Genomic DNA, 18,481 nt, shown 5'->3' with positions numbered 1-18,481 from the left:
GTTTGCATGTATGGACTTTATCATGTTGAGATATGCTCCCTCTATTCCCACTTTGCTGAGACTTTTTATCAAAAATGTGTGTTGGATTTTGTCAAATGCTTTTTCTGCTTCTATCGATATGATCATGTGATTTTTGTCTTTCAATTTCTTTATGTGACATCACGTCTATTGATTTGTGAATATTGTACCAGTCTTGCGTCCCTGGAATAAATCCCACTTGCTCATGGTGTATGATCTTTTTAATATATTGCTGGATGTGATTTGCTAATATTTTGTTGAGGATTTTGGCATCTATGTTCATCAGGGATATTGGCCTGTAATTTTCTTTCTTTGTAGTGTCTTTATCTGGTTTTGGAATTAGGATAATGCTGGCCTCATAAAAAGAGTTTGGAAGTGTTTCTTTCTCTTGAATTTTCTGAAATAGTTTGAGGAGTATAGGTATTAGATCTTCCTTGGATGTTTGGTAAAACTCCCATGTGAAGCCATCTGGACGTGGGCTTTTGTTTGGTGGGAGTTTTTTGATTACTGCTTCTATTTCATCAATTGTTATTGGACTATTCAGGTTTTTTGATTCTTCCTGATTCAGTTTTGGGAGATTGTATTTTTCTAGGAATTTGTCTATTTCATTCACATTGTCCAGCTTGTTGGCATATAGTTGTTCATAGTATTTCTTTACAATCCTTTATATTTCTGTGGTGTCCGTGGTTACTCCTCCACTTTTGTTTCTGATTTTATTTATTTGGGTCCTCTTTCTTTGTTTCTTGATGAGTCTGGTTAATGGTTTATCAATTTTATTTATCCTTTCAAAGAACCAGCTCTTGGTTTCATTGATTTTTTGTATTGTTTTTTACTAATATATATCTTCATAAAAAAGAAAGGAAATTTTGCTATTTGCAACAACAGGGGTGAAACTTGAGAGCATTAGGCTAAGTGACATAAGAAAGAGAAATATATGCTGTATGATCTTATATATGAAATCTAAAAAAAATACACAACGAAAGTAAACAAGCTCATAGATACAGAGAACACATTGGAGATTGCCAGAGGCAGGATTATAAAGTGGGTCAAGAAGTACAAACTTCTAGTTACCAAATAAGTAAGTCATGAGGATGTAATGTACATCATGGTGACTATAGATAATAATACTGTTTTGCATATTTGAAGTTGCTAAGAGTAAATCTTAAAAGTTCTTATCATACAAAAATTTGTAACTATTTTAATGGGTATTAATTAAACTTATTGTGTTAATTATTTTGCAATATATATAAATATTGAATCATTTTATTGTACACTTGTAACTAATACAATGTTATATGTAAATTACCTCAACTGAAAAAAAAGCTCCCAAATCAGAATATACTAGCAATCCTGATCCTGAAAGTTTAAAATTTATCATTTTGCTTGAATTGAGAACAATCATTATTTTTGGGAAAAAAAAATTTTGTTCATATTTGTCATTTTAATTCAGAAATATAAACAATGTTGTTTCTTTTAATTTTTGCTTTTAATTTGAAATTAAAGCAAATTTTAAGTATGTTTTAACTTAGAAAAGTAACTTTTAAAGATAAAATATGCTCTAAGATAATTATTCATATACATAGATAAAATAATTCCATGGCTATCTTTAGGTAAAAGCTATTCTTTCTCCTGGTAGTTTTTCTGATGCACAGCTTGTTTTACTGCCTTACACTATTTCTGCAACTACGTAGCTTGTTCCAAGCGAGCATACTGTGAGTGAGATGGTGTTCATGCTGAATATGACAAGCCAAGAAGCCTCAGCCATTTCCATTATAATTTCAGTGTCAAATTAAATTTTAAATTCACCATGTGAGATTTTAATTTTTAAAGGCTTTTTAAATGAAAAAGATCTACAGTCACTGACATATTGTTTTTTTCTGAGAAACATGGATTGTGATTGTATTGTAATAAACAATCACAAGGGCTTATGTGGAGAAGAAGGCTAATGGCTTTTTAAATTAGTCTGCTTGAATATACTCCATCTATATGTGGGGACTGGAAACTGGCAGTCACTTAGCAGCCCCTTGATATCGGCCACAGTGCAGAAGGTCTGAGTTTTTTTTTCTGCTGTGACTTTTTTAAACCTTTTTTCACTGGTCTGGTGAAGATGCTGGACCCTCCTCAGAACTGTTTTAAATGCATAAAGTATGTGGAGTCACAAGGTAGAACAGACACTGTTGGGGGTCTGCCCGGGTCCATGTGGAACACTGTCACCATTTCTGTGAGCCCATTTCTCAGACTTCCCATGCTCTGCCTCTTGATTCAGACCTTTGGGTTCCCGAGAGGACTGCCCTTGGCCTATGGGGATGTTTTGCCCAGAAACAGACGGCTGAGAATTCCTGACAGTTCTGAATTCCCTGCTGACTGACTGATCTCAGAGTTTGAAACCCAGTTCTCTTGCCTCTAGTTGAGTTGGGATATACTCAGAGTACAGTGCTCATTTCAGAGCTCCCAGGGGGATCAGCCCGTTGCTCTCTGCTATTGCCTCCCTGTGCCCAGCCCACTCCCCATCAGTCTCTCAGCCGAGCACTCCCTCCCAACCACTAATGCGACAATCCTCACCTCATGATCTTCTGTCTGGAAAACCTGACCTTAGACACTAAAGAAACTGGAAACCTAGTTGTCAAATTTTTAAAAAATTGTGACATAATACATGCTTCTTATTATGACAACTAATAACAGGATTTAGTGGCAAGCCTTATAACTACAGTGATTTTGAAGTAGTGATGAATAGAAATGATATTTTAAAATATCTTAATTTATTTTATTAATTAAATCTTTATTGTTCAGATTATTACATTTGTTCCTCTTTTTTCCCCCCATAACTCCCCTCCACCCAGTTCCCACCCCACCCTCCTCCCTCACTCCCCATCCACTGTCCTCATCCATAGGTGCACGATTTTTGTCCAGTCACTTCCCGCATCCCCCTCACCCCTTTCCCCCCTAAGAATAGCCAGTCCACTCCCTTTCTATGCCCCTGATTCTATTATAATCAACAGTTCATTCTGTTCATCAGATTATTCACTTGATTTTCAGATTCACTTGTTGATAGATGTGTATTTGGTGTTCATAATTTGTATCTTTACCTTTTACTTCTTCTTCCTCTTCTTAAAGGATACCTTTCAGCATTTCATATAATACTGGTTTGGTGGTGATGAACTCCTTTAGCTTTTCCTTATCTGTGAAGCTCTTTATCTGACCTTCAATTCTGAATGATAGCTTTGCTGGATAAAGTAATCTTGATGGTAGGTTCTTGGCATTCATCACTTTGAATATTTCTTGCCACTCCCTTCTGGCCTGCAAAGTTTCTGTTGAGAAATCAGCTGACATTTGTATGGGTACGCCCTTCTAGGTAACTGAGTTTCTTTCTCTTGCTGCTTTTAAGAGTCTCTCTTTGTCTTTTGTCCTTGGCATTTTAATTATGATGTGTCTTGGTGTGGTCCTCTTTGGATTCCTTTTGTTTGGGGTTCTCTGCGCTTCCTGGACTTGTAAGCCTATTTCTTTGACCAGGTAGGGGAAGTTTTCTGTCATTATTTCTTCAAATAGGTTTTCAATATCTTGCTCTCTCTCTTCTTCTGGCACCCTTATAATTCGGATGTTGGTATGCTTGAAGCTGTCCCAGAGGCTCCTTACACTATCTTCACATTTTTGGATTCTTTTTTCATTTTGCTTTTCCGGTTGGGTGTTTTTTGCTTCTTCGTATTTCAAATCGTTGACTTGATTCTTGCAATCCTCTAGTCTGCTGTTGGGAGTCTGTATAATATTCTTTATTTCAGTCAGTGTATGCTTAATTTCTAGTTGGTCCTTTATCACAACATCGAGGGTCTCATTAGATTTCTTGTAGATCTCATTAAGTTTATCGGCAGTTTCTAGAAAATTCTTGAAAAACCTTATAACAGTGGTTTTGAACTCTATATCCAGTCATTTGCTTTCCTCCATTTCTGTCATTTGTGTCCTTTCTCTTTGTCTCCACATTTTTTATGCTTCCCTGTGTTGATAAAGTGGTTTTCTGTGCTGAGTGTCCTCTAGGGCCCAGTGGTTCAGCCTCCCCAATTACCTGAGGAGGACACTCTTGGTGCACCCCCTTGTGGTCTTTGTGCACAGTCTTGTTGTAGGTAAGCCTTGATTGTTGTAGTTATCACTGGGAGGAATTGACCTGCAGGCCAGTTGGCTGTGAGAATCAGCTGTGTCTGCAGTGGGAGAACTTCTGTGCTGGAGACACCCCTCTGGGGCAAGACTTCCTTCAATGGGGCTTTGGTGCTCACTGAGTCTGCCCCCTGAGTGTGTCCTTTATGGTTCCACGGAGCTGCAAACTGGATGGTCCCACTCTGACCTCTGGGTTTCCTGGCTCCTGGATCTCTAGGGAGGTGCTAATCTAGCCTTTGCCTGAGGCTATCCAGCAAAAGCCTCCCTGCAGGGCTTGGGCAGGGCAGGTCCCACGGGATCAACAGGGTGGGGCCAGCAGTTACGGCTGCTCTCAGTCCAGCCCTCAGAGGCTCTGCTTCTCAGTGTCCCGGTAATTGCTGCAAGCCCCTCAGAGAGAAAGCTGCCCTCGAGTTCCGACAGATGCCAGACAGTCCCGCTTCTCCTGTATGAGTCTGGGTCCCTAGAGACTCGCTCGGAACTGGAGCTCAGAGCCTGAGACTCCCTCCCAATTGAAAACCGCACCCTCAGCCGCCAGCCCGCTCCACGTGCACCTCTGCACCTTAGTATTTTACTTCCATACTGCGCCTCCTCTGAGTCTCGGTATGCTTTTCTCTTTCCTTCTAGTTGTAGAATTTCCACTCAGCCAGCCTTCCTGTGGTTCTGGATGATGTCCGTTCCATCTTTTAATTGTATTTTTGAAGTGGTTGTTCGAGGCAGCAATTTCAGGTGTTTACCTATGCCGCCATCTTGGTTTCTCTATCTTAATTTTTAAACAATTAAATATCTTAATTTTTAAGCTACCGTCGTGCAGTGGTGTTGCTAGTGCCACGGCGGCTTATTGCCTACATTCATATTAGAAGGAAATACCAAACTTCAGTTTTCATTAGAGAAAATAAGATGTCAAAGTAATGTCCCCCACCCCTTCCCCAGATGTCTGCATCCTAATCCCCAAAACCTGTGACTATGTTACCTTCCATGGCTGATGTGACTAAGTTAAAGGCCAGGGGAGGGGGGAGGGGGAAGATTACCTTGGATCCCATGTAACACAAAGGCTCTGGGAAGAGAGACACTGGGGTCAGAGAAGGAGGTGTGATGACAGAAGTGGAGGTTGGCAAGCCCTGAGCTTAGGATGCTGGCGGTCTCTGGAAGCTGACAAAGGCAACAACGTGACTTCCTCAGGAGACATACGGCACAGTCATTGCCTCGATTTTTCCTTTTGACAACCAGAGCTGTGAGTCAGAAATTTATGGTGCTTTAAGCTACAAAGTTTGTACTGATTTGTAACAGCAGCAAGAAGGATTTAATTCATCACCCAAGTTCATATGTCCCTGAATTCTACCCACGACCCTTGTGGTTCATAGATGGTGATTAAGAACCCTTTCACAGAGACTAATTCCTTGGAAAGGACCTCAATTCCTTCATCTATAAAACAATAGGTGTTCGTCCTACCGACAGGTATGGCCTTTCTTGCTACTTGACTTTATAATTTCATTGTCATCACTACCTTTATCAGTATTCCCCAGCAAAGTTTGGCACCTTATACTAGAACTAGAAATGCTGAGATGAATCCCCTCCACTAACCACTGCTTCCACCCAAACTAGAGAATATAGACATTTTCATCCAGGAAGACAGGAGAGGCAAAAGGGACTGGCAGCTGTCTTGGTGTATAGTAAATAGATGGTTGGGGACCCAAGTTGGTCAGCCAGGGAGAGTAGATTCGGTGCCAGGTGTGGGTAATATTGGCCCTAGTGGCAGAAATAATCACTGGGCAGATATAAACCTCTTACACATGAAAAGCATATCCAGCCACTCAGTGATATTGATTTCTGTTAAAGGACCCTATAATACAATTGGAGAGAAAAGAAAAACATACAAGTAGACAAGGCAAAGAATTTTTCCCTGAGAGACAAAATGTGGTTGATATAAAGAGTGCTCTAGGATTTTAGAGGAGAAAAGAATCAATGAAGGGTAGTCCTAGAGGGCTCCATGGAGGAGGTGGGAATTGAGCTTTTTTTTTAGCACATGGTTAGTGTTTAAACAGCTGGAGAGGAGAACAAAGGAAAGGGGTTGTGTAGACATGACACAAAGCAAATCAGAGGCGTAAAGAGGGTTGTGTGCTTGTTTCAGCTAACCACAAGGAACTGAAATCACTAATTCAGAACTGTTCCTAGCACTGGAGTTGCCATGTGGTCTCTATCCTCAAGTTGCCCCTGGGTGGTGGAGGAGGACAGACACTAGAGGAATGAGCACAGCCCTGCCCTCTGAAAGAGGTTTACTGTTGGTGCACCAAGATTCCTGAGGATAAAGGGCTGCTCCCTGGGGTGAGATGGTGTTGGGTCCAAGTTCCTCTGCCAGGGACTTGACCTCTTTGGATACTGGGAATTGGAAAAAGACACGAGCAGCTGGAGGGAGATGGGTGAGACTTTATTCCAGACACAGCAGCCTTTACACATACAGCAGTCCACAGTGACAAAGAAAGCAGGCCTTGCAGACACAGCAGCCAGTGAAAATAGCCCCCGACTGACTGGTCAGTAACACATTCTTACACTAACTCCGACAAGAGGCCTCTTGTCAAAAGTTACATCAGTGTTACATAAAGGTGCACCTGCCCAGTGTGTAGAGTAAAACTGCTGTATCATTGCCTTTGCACATGCGTGTGGCAAATGGGTCTTTAACCTTTAACATCCAGTGTACTCTGGTCAGGGTCTCCACAGACAGGAAGCGCTTTGTGGAGGGCAGGACACTTAGGCTGGGACCATGTTGCACAGATGACAGTGTGGGGGCTGGCAATGGAGCCACGTGACTAGTGGAGTAGAAGCCACAAGCACTCCGCACAGCACGTGCAACCGGAATTGGGCTCTGTGTCTAGGAGGGGCGGTACGGCTGCAGCTTGGCCTTCACTTGCACCCCTTCCCCAGAAGTACGGGCGGGCAGCGAGAAGATGAGCCAGAGAAACACACTAAACTCTAGGACTTGCCACTGCATTTTTTAGCCCTTCCGTGTTTACCTTAAATAGGTCAGATCCCTGTAACACAGTCCGTGGGGTTTATCAGTTTTGTGGTACAGAATTTTGCTGCATTCCTAGAAATCCATTTCTAATTTATAAAAGCTAGAGATAAAACAGTGGCCGTTCCTTCAGCCTTTCTTATTGATGAAGAAAGTGAAAAAAAAAAAAAAAAGGTTTCAGAAAACTGAGGAGAAAAGGAGGAAATTGCATGAACTCTTCAAACCATAGTCCCTACGAACAAATCTGATTCCTGTTTCCTGCGTCAGTATCTGATGGGTGGTTTGGGATGTGAGGATTTGTCTGCTTCTAGTCTATTTTCCTGAGTATTTTTGATTCAAGTGTTAGAGATGTGTTGAGAGGATCATTTAAGTGTGGCAGAACATAAAAAAGAACACAAGCAGCTATTTTCTTCCTTGTCTGAAAGAACCAGTCAACTTAACTAGAGTGGGCCTGCACTCTAATGTGAGCAGAAACATCTTAAGCAGTTTCAGGCCTTTCAAAGCACAGAAGTTTTTAGAATGAGATCTAGTTTCCAGCTGTGTTATGAGTGATTCTAAACAGCAAAAGTGGAAAAGCAATTAGGGGTGACCTGATCAGGGACGCATTGCTCCAGGTGTAGATGCAGCCTGAGTGTTCATTCCTAAAGCCCATTACATCTTCACACCTCCTGGACTGTGCCTGTAGAGCAAGACCATGGCCAGGGAGGCCACCTGGGGGAGCATGTCAGGGCCATGGGGCCAGGGCCTCACCTGAGGATAGTGGACACGAACACAGAGGTGGGATCTCTTCTATCTCTTCTTCTATCTCTGGTGGAGCCAGAGGCCTGGAGTGGCAACTGAGGAGCCTCAGTCCCAGGAGGGGGCTTGTCCACGAGGAGCTTAGAAAGACGGGGCCAGTGTTCTGACGGCCTGTGTGGCCACAGCATGTTCACCTGAGCTTGGCCCCACCGCACTTGAGGGGAGCAGCTTTGGAGGACCCAGATACTATCTGTTATGGATTGAATTGTGTCCTCCCCCAAATTAATGTTAAAGCCCTAACCCCTCTACTGAGATTTCAGTCCTCGACTGAGAAAAGAAGCATCATTTGTATAAGCCACTCAGCCCTGGTACTTTGCTATGGCAGCCCTGGCCGACTAACACCATGTCAGTCTCTTGGGACTTCCATCTCAGGAGAACTGGGCACCTACTTGCTTCCCCTCCGGCCCACAACTGGGGTGACAGCTTGCCTGCAGCTGTTTGTCCGCTGCTGGCTCGGAGAAGTGGGAATTGCCCTGTTTCCCAACAACGGCTGGTTTGTCAGGAGACAGCAACAGCTGATTCTTATTAATTAGGGATTGTATCTACCTGTGAATAACAGAAAATGGATCTAGGACAGCTTAAACAAATCGGGCGTTAGTGTTATATTTTTTACTTGTAACGGGAAGTCCAGAGAGAGGCATTCCTAGGTTGGTATAGCTGCTATACTATAGCAAGTTAATGATGTCCTCGGACACTCAGGCTCTCTCTGTCGTTCTCCTTAACTGCTTAGATGACACATTTGTCTCTTTGTGGTTACAAGATTACATTTCAACCTTATATTCTTGGCCAGAAGGAAGAGCAGGGCAGACAGCACGTGGCCGGCTGGTTCTGCCCCTCTGTGACTTCCACTGAAGTCTCATTGGCCAGGACATTGTCACTCCCACCGGAAGGCAGGCTGAGAAATTTGGTGTTTTAGTGCCCCCAGCAAAATGAGGGGTTTGGGTAAGAAGTGGAAGAGGACACAGGGAAGGCAAAAGCAGTCTCTGACACAAAGAACTCAAGAGCCAAAAAGAAAGCAACAGGAAAAGAAAACACAAAGCCAAAATTCCCCTCACCTGTGCAGTTCATGTTAACACAGTGGCGAAGATGCAGCAAAACACGTAGAACTTCTCTCTGGATCTATTTTTGTTCATCAGTTTATGTTGTTCATTAGATTCTACATCTGAGTGAGATCATGTGATACCTGTCTTTCTCTGACTGCCTTGTTTCGCTTATCCAGAGACATAGAAGCATGGAACAGACTGTGGAACCTCAGAGGGAAGGCAGGGGAAGGTGGGTGGGTGGGAAGAGATCAACCAATCAACTTGCATGCATATATGCATAACCCATGGGCATAGACAATAGAGTGGTGAAGGCCTGGGGTGGAGGGTAGGGGCAGGGGCGGGCTGGAAGAGGTCAATGGGGAAAAAAGGGAACATAAAATAAAGACAAAAAAGGAGTAATTCATTTTAAAAAATGATATTTTAGAATAACACAGAGACTCAAGTGCCCTTCTCATTGCATCATATCAGGGATATATGATATTAACAAGTACTAATCAACTTATTACTGGTGATAGTAACCTTGATAATAACTTGGTTAAGGTGGTCTCCCAGGTTTTTCCATTGTAAAATTATTGTTTTTTTATCTTTTCATATTCTATTCCCAAGAAGAAAGTTACTAAGTCCAGGTAATAATACTCAAGGGCTGGGGGAATAAATTAAACCTCCTGGAGGGAGGAGTATCAAGAATTTGTTGATCTATATTAAAATCACCAAATCATTTAATAAGTATTTTGGGAGAGATGCTTTAAAGTTATGCAATTATTCTGTTTCTCCTTTAAAAATTCATAAGCCCAGGCTAATCATAAGAAAACATCAGAAAAGCCCTAATTGAGGTCAGTATTCTTCAAAAGTGTTAAGTTCATGAGAAACAATGAAAGTGACTAAGGAAATATGATGACCAAAGCAGAAAAAGAGTATAAGTGGGAACAACTGGTGAAATTCAAATAAAGTTTGTAGTTTAGCTAATAATGCTATAGCAATTTTGGTTTCTTAGTTTTGATAAATGTAATAGATAATATAACATTAAGGGAAGCTAGGTGAAAGGTATACAGTAATTCTCTGTACTTTCTAACTTACCTTTGTAATATCTTTGTAACTTATCTGTAAATATAAATTGTTTCAGAATAAAAAGTTTAGGAAGTGAAAAACAAAACAAAACCCATACACAAAAACACATAGAACAGGGGCTTCTGTGGAAGTTTCAGAGCGACCAGAGTCTCAACTTTAATAACAATATGAAGGAATAGGAGCAGTGAAGGGGATCCGATTAGGTCCAACAGAGCTTTCCTGAGCTGACATTTCACTTTTGATTTAAAGAATTTATTTGATAAAATCCTGGGTAGAATGCCATTCTTAAGAATCAGATTAATTTCTTAAATGATCATACAGAGAGAAATATCAAAACATGGAAGAGAAAATATGAAGACATTGAACTTATGAGCACAGAGATAAGTTACCTGAGGGACCTGGCTGGAAGACCTGACCTGCATTTGGGAAGGGCTTATCAAGGCCCAGGCAGGAAGTCTTTCTTTGGGAAATCCTGAATTCCAAGAATAAAAAAAGTTAATTTTACAAAACCAAGATCTGGGCCAAAGAAGTTACTTCTGAGGAAAATGGCCTTGGGTGGCATCAGGCTTGCAGTGGAGCATCACCCAGTGCTGGTGGGAGCAGAGGGCATTGCACAGGTGAGAGGGCCCCCAAGAGGTTATTGGACATCGTAGTTTCAGATTACATTGGAGAAAGTATATTAGTCAGATCAACTCACTGCTTCCAGAAATCATGAAGAAATTATGAAGATGGTGAGTTTAAACTGGCAATTAAAAGTAAATTTAAGAATATCTTCAGAGATTTCTATTGATCATTTAAAGGGGAATACCAGTAAAGTGAAAAGCTCAGTGTTGCTTTGTGACATTTTACAACCAGTGTAGTTGCAGGCTTCCCAACTAAATCAATGCTCAGATAAAAATGCTAAGGACTCATTGTGACAAACATTCAAATATAAAAATAGACTTTGTAGCCAGTGTTGATTAAAAGAGCCCCCAGCTTGGCTGGCATGGCTCAATGGTTGAGCATTGACCCATGAACCTGGAGGTCATGGTTCGATTCCTGGTCAGGGCACATGCTCAGGTTGCAGGCTCAGTCCCCAGTAGGGGGCATGCAGGAGGCAGCTGATCAATTATTCTCTCTCATCATTGATGTTTCTATCTCTCATTCCCTCTCCCTTCCTCTCTGAAATCAATAAAAATATATTAAAAAATAATAAAAGAGCCCTCAATTACTGAGGTTTCTGGGAGAAAGTGCAAGTATAGAACTTAAAGTATGTAAAAGGTATAAAGGGAAAATGGATGGGCATCTGTTACAGGCTTATCTGCTGGTGTCCCTCCTAGAACTGGCCATGTGGGGCAGGCGGGACAGGAAAAGTTGTAGGGGCGGGGGGGCAGGGAAAGGTAGGGCTTATTGGTTGCTGGTCACCCTTGAGTCTGGTTTGGAGGTACCACTTTGGGGCTAGTATTTAGGAGTGGAGTTGAGAAGTTACCTCTTTTAGAACTGTGGTTTCAAAGAACAAAATGAAAGGGAAATGGAGAAAAAGGAAGGAGAAGGGAAGGGAGGGGAGGAGAAGGAAGACCTAGGTGAGAAACCAGAAGGGGCTGATTCTGATTGGAGACCCAGTGAAAGGGACCTGAGTGGCATGTTTTATGCCCAGAACATTGACAGTGCTAGTCAAGGGGCTTCTATGCAGGGGTTCTTCTCATTCAAGGGCTAGGTCAGTGGTTGGCAAACCGTGTGGCTCTTTGGCCCCTTGAGTGTGGCTCTTCCACAAAATACCACGTGTGGACGCGCACGTACAATGCGATTGAAACTTCATGGCCCATGTGCAGAAGTCAGTTTTCGGCCTGGGCGAGTCTATTTTGAAGAAGTGCTGTTGATATTTGGCTCTGTTGACTAATGAGTTTGCCAACCACTGAGATAGACGAAACAAGTATACAAGATGAGTATGGACGGTAGAGTTGGGAGGGGTCAACCTCAGTGAACGTACCTCAATCATATTGAGAACGTTTTTAGCAAAGGCCAACTTAGGAGTACCCTAATTAAGTTAATAACAATGTACCTACCTATATAGTTTAAGTTTAAAAAATTTGGCTCTCAAAAGAAATTTCAATCGTTGTACTGTTGATATTTGGCTCTGTTGACTAATGAGTTTGCCGACCACTGGGCTAGGTGATTATAAGGAGAATCCTTTATCTGAAAGCCAAGAAAATAGAACCAAGAACCCAGACAGAAAAGGACTGTGAGTTTCCAAAGAACAAAAGCATTAAATTAAAAAGAAACACATTAATACTGGACTTGAGGGTGAAGTAAAGGGTGAGTTATTACCAGAAATAATGGTACCCCCAAAGGGCAGGGCCACTGGTGGCTATTCAGAGGGGTGTGGATGACTGAGTTTGAAAAAAGCTTTTGGACTAGAGTCCTATTGCCTTCCCGGTGCACAGAGACACCAGGATTCGCTGGCACTGCTCAAACATCCAATTCACTCAATAATCACGGTCCATTAGGTGAAAGTACTGAGGCCCTTCCAACATGTATTTCCCAGGTCTCCTTGCTTTCTAGGTTTCTGTCAGGTTCAGCCAATGAGAAGCACATGCCTAAGAATGGAGGGCCCACAGAGGGTGGGGCCAGGGCATTCCACCCCCACGCTCTGGAGCTACTATGCCTGCCCTGCCAGGGCCTCCACTGGCAGGTGCTGCTGCCAGGTCACCATTCCCTCTATGTTCTCAGCTCTTTTCCCACCTGTGCCTCCAATTCACAGAGTTTTGTTTGATACAAGTAGAATCATATGGTATTTGTCTTTCTCTGTTTGACATTTTTCACTTAGCATAATGCCCAATAGGTCCAACCATGTTGTTGCAAATGGTAAGAATTTGTTGTGTGTTTTTTTAATGGTTGAGTCATATTCCATTGTATATATGAACCACTTCTTTATTTATTCATCTATTGATGGGCATTTAGGTTGCTTCCATATCTTGGCTATTATAAATAATGTTGAAAAAGGGGAAGAGGTTAGCTAGTACAAATTGGTAGTTACAAAATGGTCATGGGGATGTACAAAGCACAGCATAGGGAATATAGTCAATAATCCTATCTACTAATAGACAAACATGGTAATTGACCATACCTTCGTTATGCCTCCCATAGGCTAATCAGCGCGGTACGCAAATTAACCACCAACAAATATGGCGGCTAATTTGCATACTGCAGGAAGGTCTGGACACTGGGAGCCGCCATCCAGGCCCCCATGTGCGATGCCAGGAGCGGCTGGAAAGCCCTCAGGCAATGCGGCCCCTCGGGACACAGGAGCTGCCTTGCCTGCGGCCCATGATCGTGATCGGAAAGCCAGCCGAAGGCAAGGCAGCACCCCGGGACCCAGGAGCCGCCTTGCCTGCTGCCCATGATCGTGATCGTGATCAGAAAGCTGGGCCACAGGCAAGGCGGCACCCTGGGACCCAGGAGCTGCCTTGCCTGTGGCCGGGGTTTGTGATCATGATCAGAAAGCCGGCTGCAGGCAAGGTGGCCCTCTGGAACCCAGGAGCCCATTGGCGAGGTCTGCAGGCAAAGCAGCGATCAAGCTATGAGGGGGAAGGTGGGGGGCGGAAGGAGCTACAGGAGCAGCTTTGGCTAGAGACTGAAGACTCCTGCCAAAGCGAGGAGCAAAGACTGAAGGCTCCAGCCGCAGCAAAGACTGTGTCCGGAGCGAAAATGGAAGGCGGTGGCCAGAGTGAAGGTTTGGGTCCTGGGTGCCAGAGGAAAACTGGTGCTGGCAGCCCAGGGAAAGAAGGCCTATTGCACGAATCTTAAAAATATTAAAAAATTAAAAATTAATAAAATATTAATTGAAATGTATCTGTATTACATGAAAAATCTCCTAATTTTTTCTAGCATAATTTATTAAATTGTGCTAAAATTTACAAGGGTTCAATTAAAAAATACCTTAATTCTAAATTATATAATAGAAAATATATAATAGTGCAATTATAAGCACTTATCTGAAAATAAAAATTTAAAGAAGTGAATTCAAAGAAGGGATTAGCCAAAGAAAATATATGCACAACCCATGGACACAGACAACAGTATGGTGATGGCCAGAGAGAAGTGGGGAGCAAGAGCTGGGTAGAGGGGGCAAAAGGGGGGAAATAGGGACATCCTATATCCTATCTAATAATAGACAAACATGGTAATTAACCATACCGCCAACACGCTTCCCATTGGCTAATCAGGGCGATATGCAAATTAACTGCCAACAAATATGGCGGCCGGCAGCCAGGCAGCTGAAGCAAACAGGAGGCTTGCTTGCTCCAGTGATGGAGGAAGCCAAGGTTCCCCGCCTGCCGCTGCCCAGCTCTGAGCTGCACTCTAAGCAACTATGTTGCAATAATAGAAGCTAAACAATCCCCAGAAACCTGCTTTCAGTCGGCCAGGCCTCAGAGCTGGAGTTGCAACAGTTTTTCAATTATAGAAGCTAAACAAAGCCCAGATACCTGCTTTCAGCAGCCTAGGCCTCAGAGCTAGAACCGAGCCTCAGAGCTAAAGCCGGCTCTCAGCTCCAGTGACAGCCATATAAGGTAAATAAATCCCAGTATAAAAAAAAAAGAGAGAAAAAGGAGAGGCTGCGAGCTTCAGTCACCCGCCAGCCTGAAAACAACCCTCAGCCCCTCACCCAGTCTGGCCAGGCACCCCAGTGGGGACCCCTACCCTGAAGGGGGTGTGACCAGCTGCAAACAGCCATCATCTCCTCATCCAGGCTGACCAGGCACCCAAGCAGGACCCCAACCCTGATCCGGGACACTCTTCAGGGCAAACCAGCTGGCCCCTACCCATGCAGCAGGCCTCTATCCTATATAGTAACAGGGTAATATGCAAACTGACCCTAACAGCAGAAGGACTGGGAATAACTGGTCACTATGACACACACTGACCACCAGGGGGCAGATGCTCAATGCAGGAGCTGCCCTGTGGTGGTCAGTGAACTCCCACATGGAGGAGCTCTGCTTAGCCACAAGTAAGGCTTATGGCTGCCAATACAGCGGTGGTGGTGGGAGCCTCTCCTGCCTCCTCACCAGTGCTAAGGATGTCTGACTGCAGTTTAGGCCTGCTCCCTGCTGGCAAGTGGACATCCCCTGAGGGCTGCTAGGCTGCCAGAGGGATGTCTGATTGCCATCTTAGGCCCAACCCCCCCGGGGAGCTGGCCTAAGCCAGCAGGTGGTCATCCCCTGAGGGGTCCCAGACTGCGAGAGGGCACAGGCCTGGCTGAGGGACCCCCCCTCCGCCCCAAGTGCACAAATTTTTGTGCACTGGGACTCTAGTCCTATCTAATAATAGACAAACATGGTAATTAACCATACCGCCAACACGCTTCCCATTGGCTAATCAGGGCGATATGCAAATTAACTGCCAACAAAGATGGCGGCCGGCAGCCAGGCAGCTGAAGCAAACAGGAGGCTTGCTTGTTCCAGTGATGGAGGAAGCCAAGGTTCCCCTCCTGCCACTGCTGGCCTCTGAGCTGCACTCTAAGAAACAATGTTGCAATAATAGAAGCTAAACAATCCCCAGAAACCTGCTTTCAGCCAGCCGGGCCTCAGAGCTGGAGTTGCAACAGTGTTTCAATTATAGAAGCTAAACAAAGCCCAGATACCTTCTTTTAGCAGCCTAGGCCTCAGAGCTAGAACCGAGCCTCAGAGCTAAAGCCGGCTCTCAGCTCCAGTGACAGCCATATAAGGTAAATAAATCCCAGTATAAAAAAAAAAAGATAAAAAGGAGAGGCTGCGAGCTTCAGTCACCCGCTAGCCTGAAAACAACCCTCAGCCCCTCACCCAGACTGGCCAGGCACCCCAGTGGGGACCCCTACCCTGAAGCGGGTGTGACCAGCTGCAAACAGCCACCATCTCCTCATCCAGGCTGGCCAGGCACCCCAGTGGGGACCCCCACCCTGAAGAAACAATATGGTGGCTAATTTGCATACTTAAGGCGGGCGGTAGCAGGCAAGGCTGTCTGCGGTCCGGGACCCGGATCTGTGACCCTGATGGGCGGGGGGCAGCGCTTGAGGCTGTCCGTGGTCCTGGGACCTGGATTCGTGACTTGGCGGGCAGGGGGCAGTGCTTGAGGCTGTCCATGGTCCCGGGACCCAGATCCATGACCTGGTGGGTGGGGGGCAGCGCTTGAGGCTGTCCACGGTCTGGGACCTGGATCCATGACCTGGAGGGTGAGGGGCAGTGCTTGAGGCTGTCCGCAGTCCCGGGACCTGGATCCGTGACCCTTCCCAGCAGGGCAGCAGCTTGCACAGTGGTGGATCCGCCGGGTTTGGGCAGGGCAGGATACCTGGCTTCCGCCCAGCCCGAGTCACTCTGGGCAGGTGAGCAACGCAGAGAGCCTCTGGACAGGGGAGGCAGGCCAGTGGAGGGTGGCCTGTACTCCCCACATGGCGGTGATGACAGCTGTGAGCGGGTCAAGTGGAGCCTGCAGGCTGAGCTGAAGTAGTGCCTGCAGGCCATCAGCGCCCAGGAGCGGCTGCACAAGATTTGCCTCCTGGCCCAGAAGGTGCAGGATCTCAGGGACAGCCACCATGGCGGGCCAGACTGACGTCCTCCTGGCCGCACCACAGGGGTTTGCAGATCTGCAAAGCCAGAGGCCTCCAGTGTGCACATCCCCTCCTGGCATGTGAACATCCCCCAGCACACTGTCACCCTCCCGCGCCTGCAACAGTTGAAAACCAAGGCGTGCACAAGTTCCCGCCGCCTCACCACCACACTTCCATCAACCCGGCATGCCTAACACCCCCACAGGATGTGCACACATCCCCTCTGATGCGCTCACGTCCTTTGGAGAGTGTCTGGGTGTTCTGGGTGCTGAGGGTGGGTGCCTGTGAGATGACAGTGAGAGGGCGGAGTGGTGATGCCCTGTTCCCACCAAGGCCAGTGCAGCTACGAGATCACCTCTAGGGGGTTAATGCAGGTGCTGAGGTGGGAGCAGATGCAGACAGACACACCTGGTGGGTGTGGGCGGCCCTCTCTGAGGTACCTTCGGTCAGCGTTCAAGATCAAGAACCCAGAGGTGGAGAGGAATTCCGTCCTCTCAGTGAAACAGTGGGATAGTCGGGGTGACTGTAGAGGAAGAATGTGCACTTTGGGTGCCAGCACCCATGAGCGAAGGCTGCCCTGAGTCTCGCTTGCTTGGGGCCTAGCGCACTCCTGCGGGGCAGCGGGTGACAGGACATGCTTTTCCGAATTAATGAGAAAAAACGTTGATTCTCCTGCTGCCCACGAAAGCGGAAAGTGAAGTGGGGAGGCATGTGGGGAGTGAGCGAGGTTCCCTGTCTGGGGGTTCCAAATCTGCTGTTGGTTTCTTTCACCGCTGACTAGAGATATACAGGGTGTCCCCCCAAAATGTATACACACTTTGAATACCTACTAATTCCAATGGTTTTAAGCATAAGAAAGAAACAACAATGGAGCTGTTATCTGTTAAAAGTGTGGGCACAAACAGGTAGTTGGACATTCCTGAGGGGTCTCGGATTGGAGAGGGTGAAGGCCAGACTGAGGGGCCCCTTCCCCCCACCCCCATTCCAGTGCACGAATTTCGTGCACCGGGCTACTAGTAATAATAATAAAAGGCTAATATGCACATTGACTGAATGGCAGAATGACCGGTTGCTATGATGTGCACTGGCCACCAGGGGGCAGACGCTCAATGCAGGAGCTGCCTCCTGGTGGTCAGTGCACTTCCATATGGGGAGTGCCACTCAGCCAGAAGCTGGCTCATGGCTGGCCAGCGCAGAGGTGGTGGCAGGAGCCTCTCCCACCTCCGTGGCAGCACTAAGAATGTCCAACTAACGGTTTAGACCTGATCCCTTGGGGGCCTAAGCCTTTAGCTGGACATCCCCCAAGGGCTCCCTGGCTGCCAGAAGGATGTCTGACTGCAAGCTTAGGCCTGATCCCCGGGGAGTGGGCCTAAGTCGACAGGTGGACATCCCCCAAGGGTTCCTGGACTGTGAATAGGCGCAGGCTGGGCTGAGGGACTGCCCCCCCCCCCAAGTGCACAAATTTTTGTGCACAGCGCCTCTAGTCTATAATAATAAAAGCATAATATGCTAATTAGACCAGACAACCTCCGGGTTGAAGCTGGGGCTGCGAGGGAAACCTGGGTCCCAGGTGCTCACCTGCGACAGGAGGAAAGCCTGAGTCCTGGGTGCCTGCCAGTGGCCAGAGGGAAGCCTGGGTCCTGGGTGCCAGAGGGAAGCCAGTGCCAGCAGCCGGGAGAAGGAAGGCCTACTCTTGCATGAGACCTCTAGTATTGTAATAACTATGTATAGTGTCAGATGGGTACTAGAATTATCAAGGAGATCCCTTCATAAGTACAAATGTCTAATCACTATAAATGTTGTACATCTGAAACTAATATAATGTTGTATGTCAACTGT

Source organism: Myotis myotis, unplaced genomic scaffold (assembly GCF_014108235.1).
Source record: "Myotis myotis isolate mMyoMyo1 unplaced genomic scaffold, mMyoMyo1.p scaffold_m19_p_2, whole genome shotgun sequence".
Classification (NCBI taxonomy): domain Eukaryota; kingdom Metazoa; phylum Chordata; class Mammalia; order Chiroptera; family Vespertilionidae; genus Myotis; species Myotis myotis.
Note: the sequence above shows the minus strand (reverse complement) of the source record.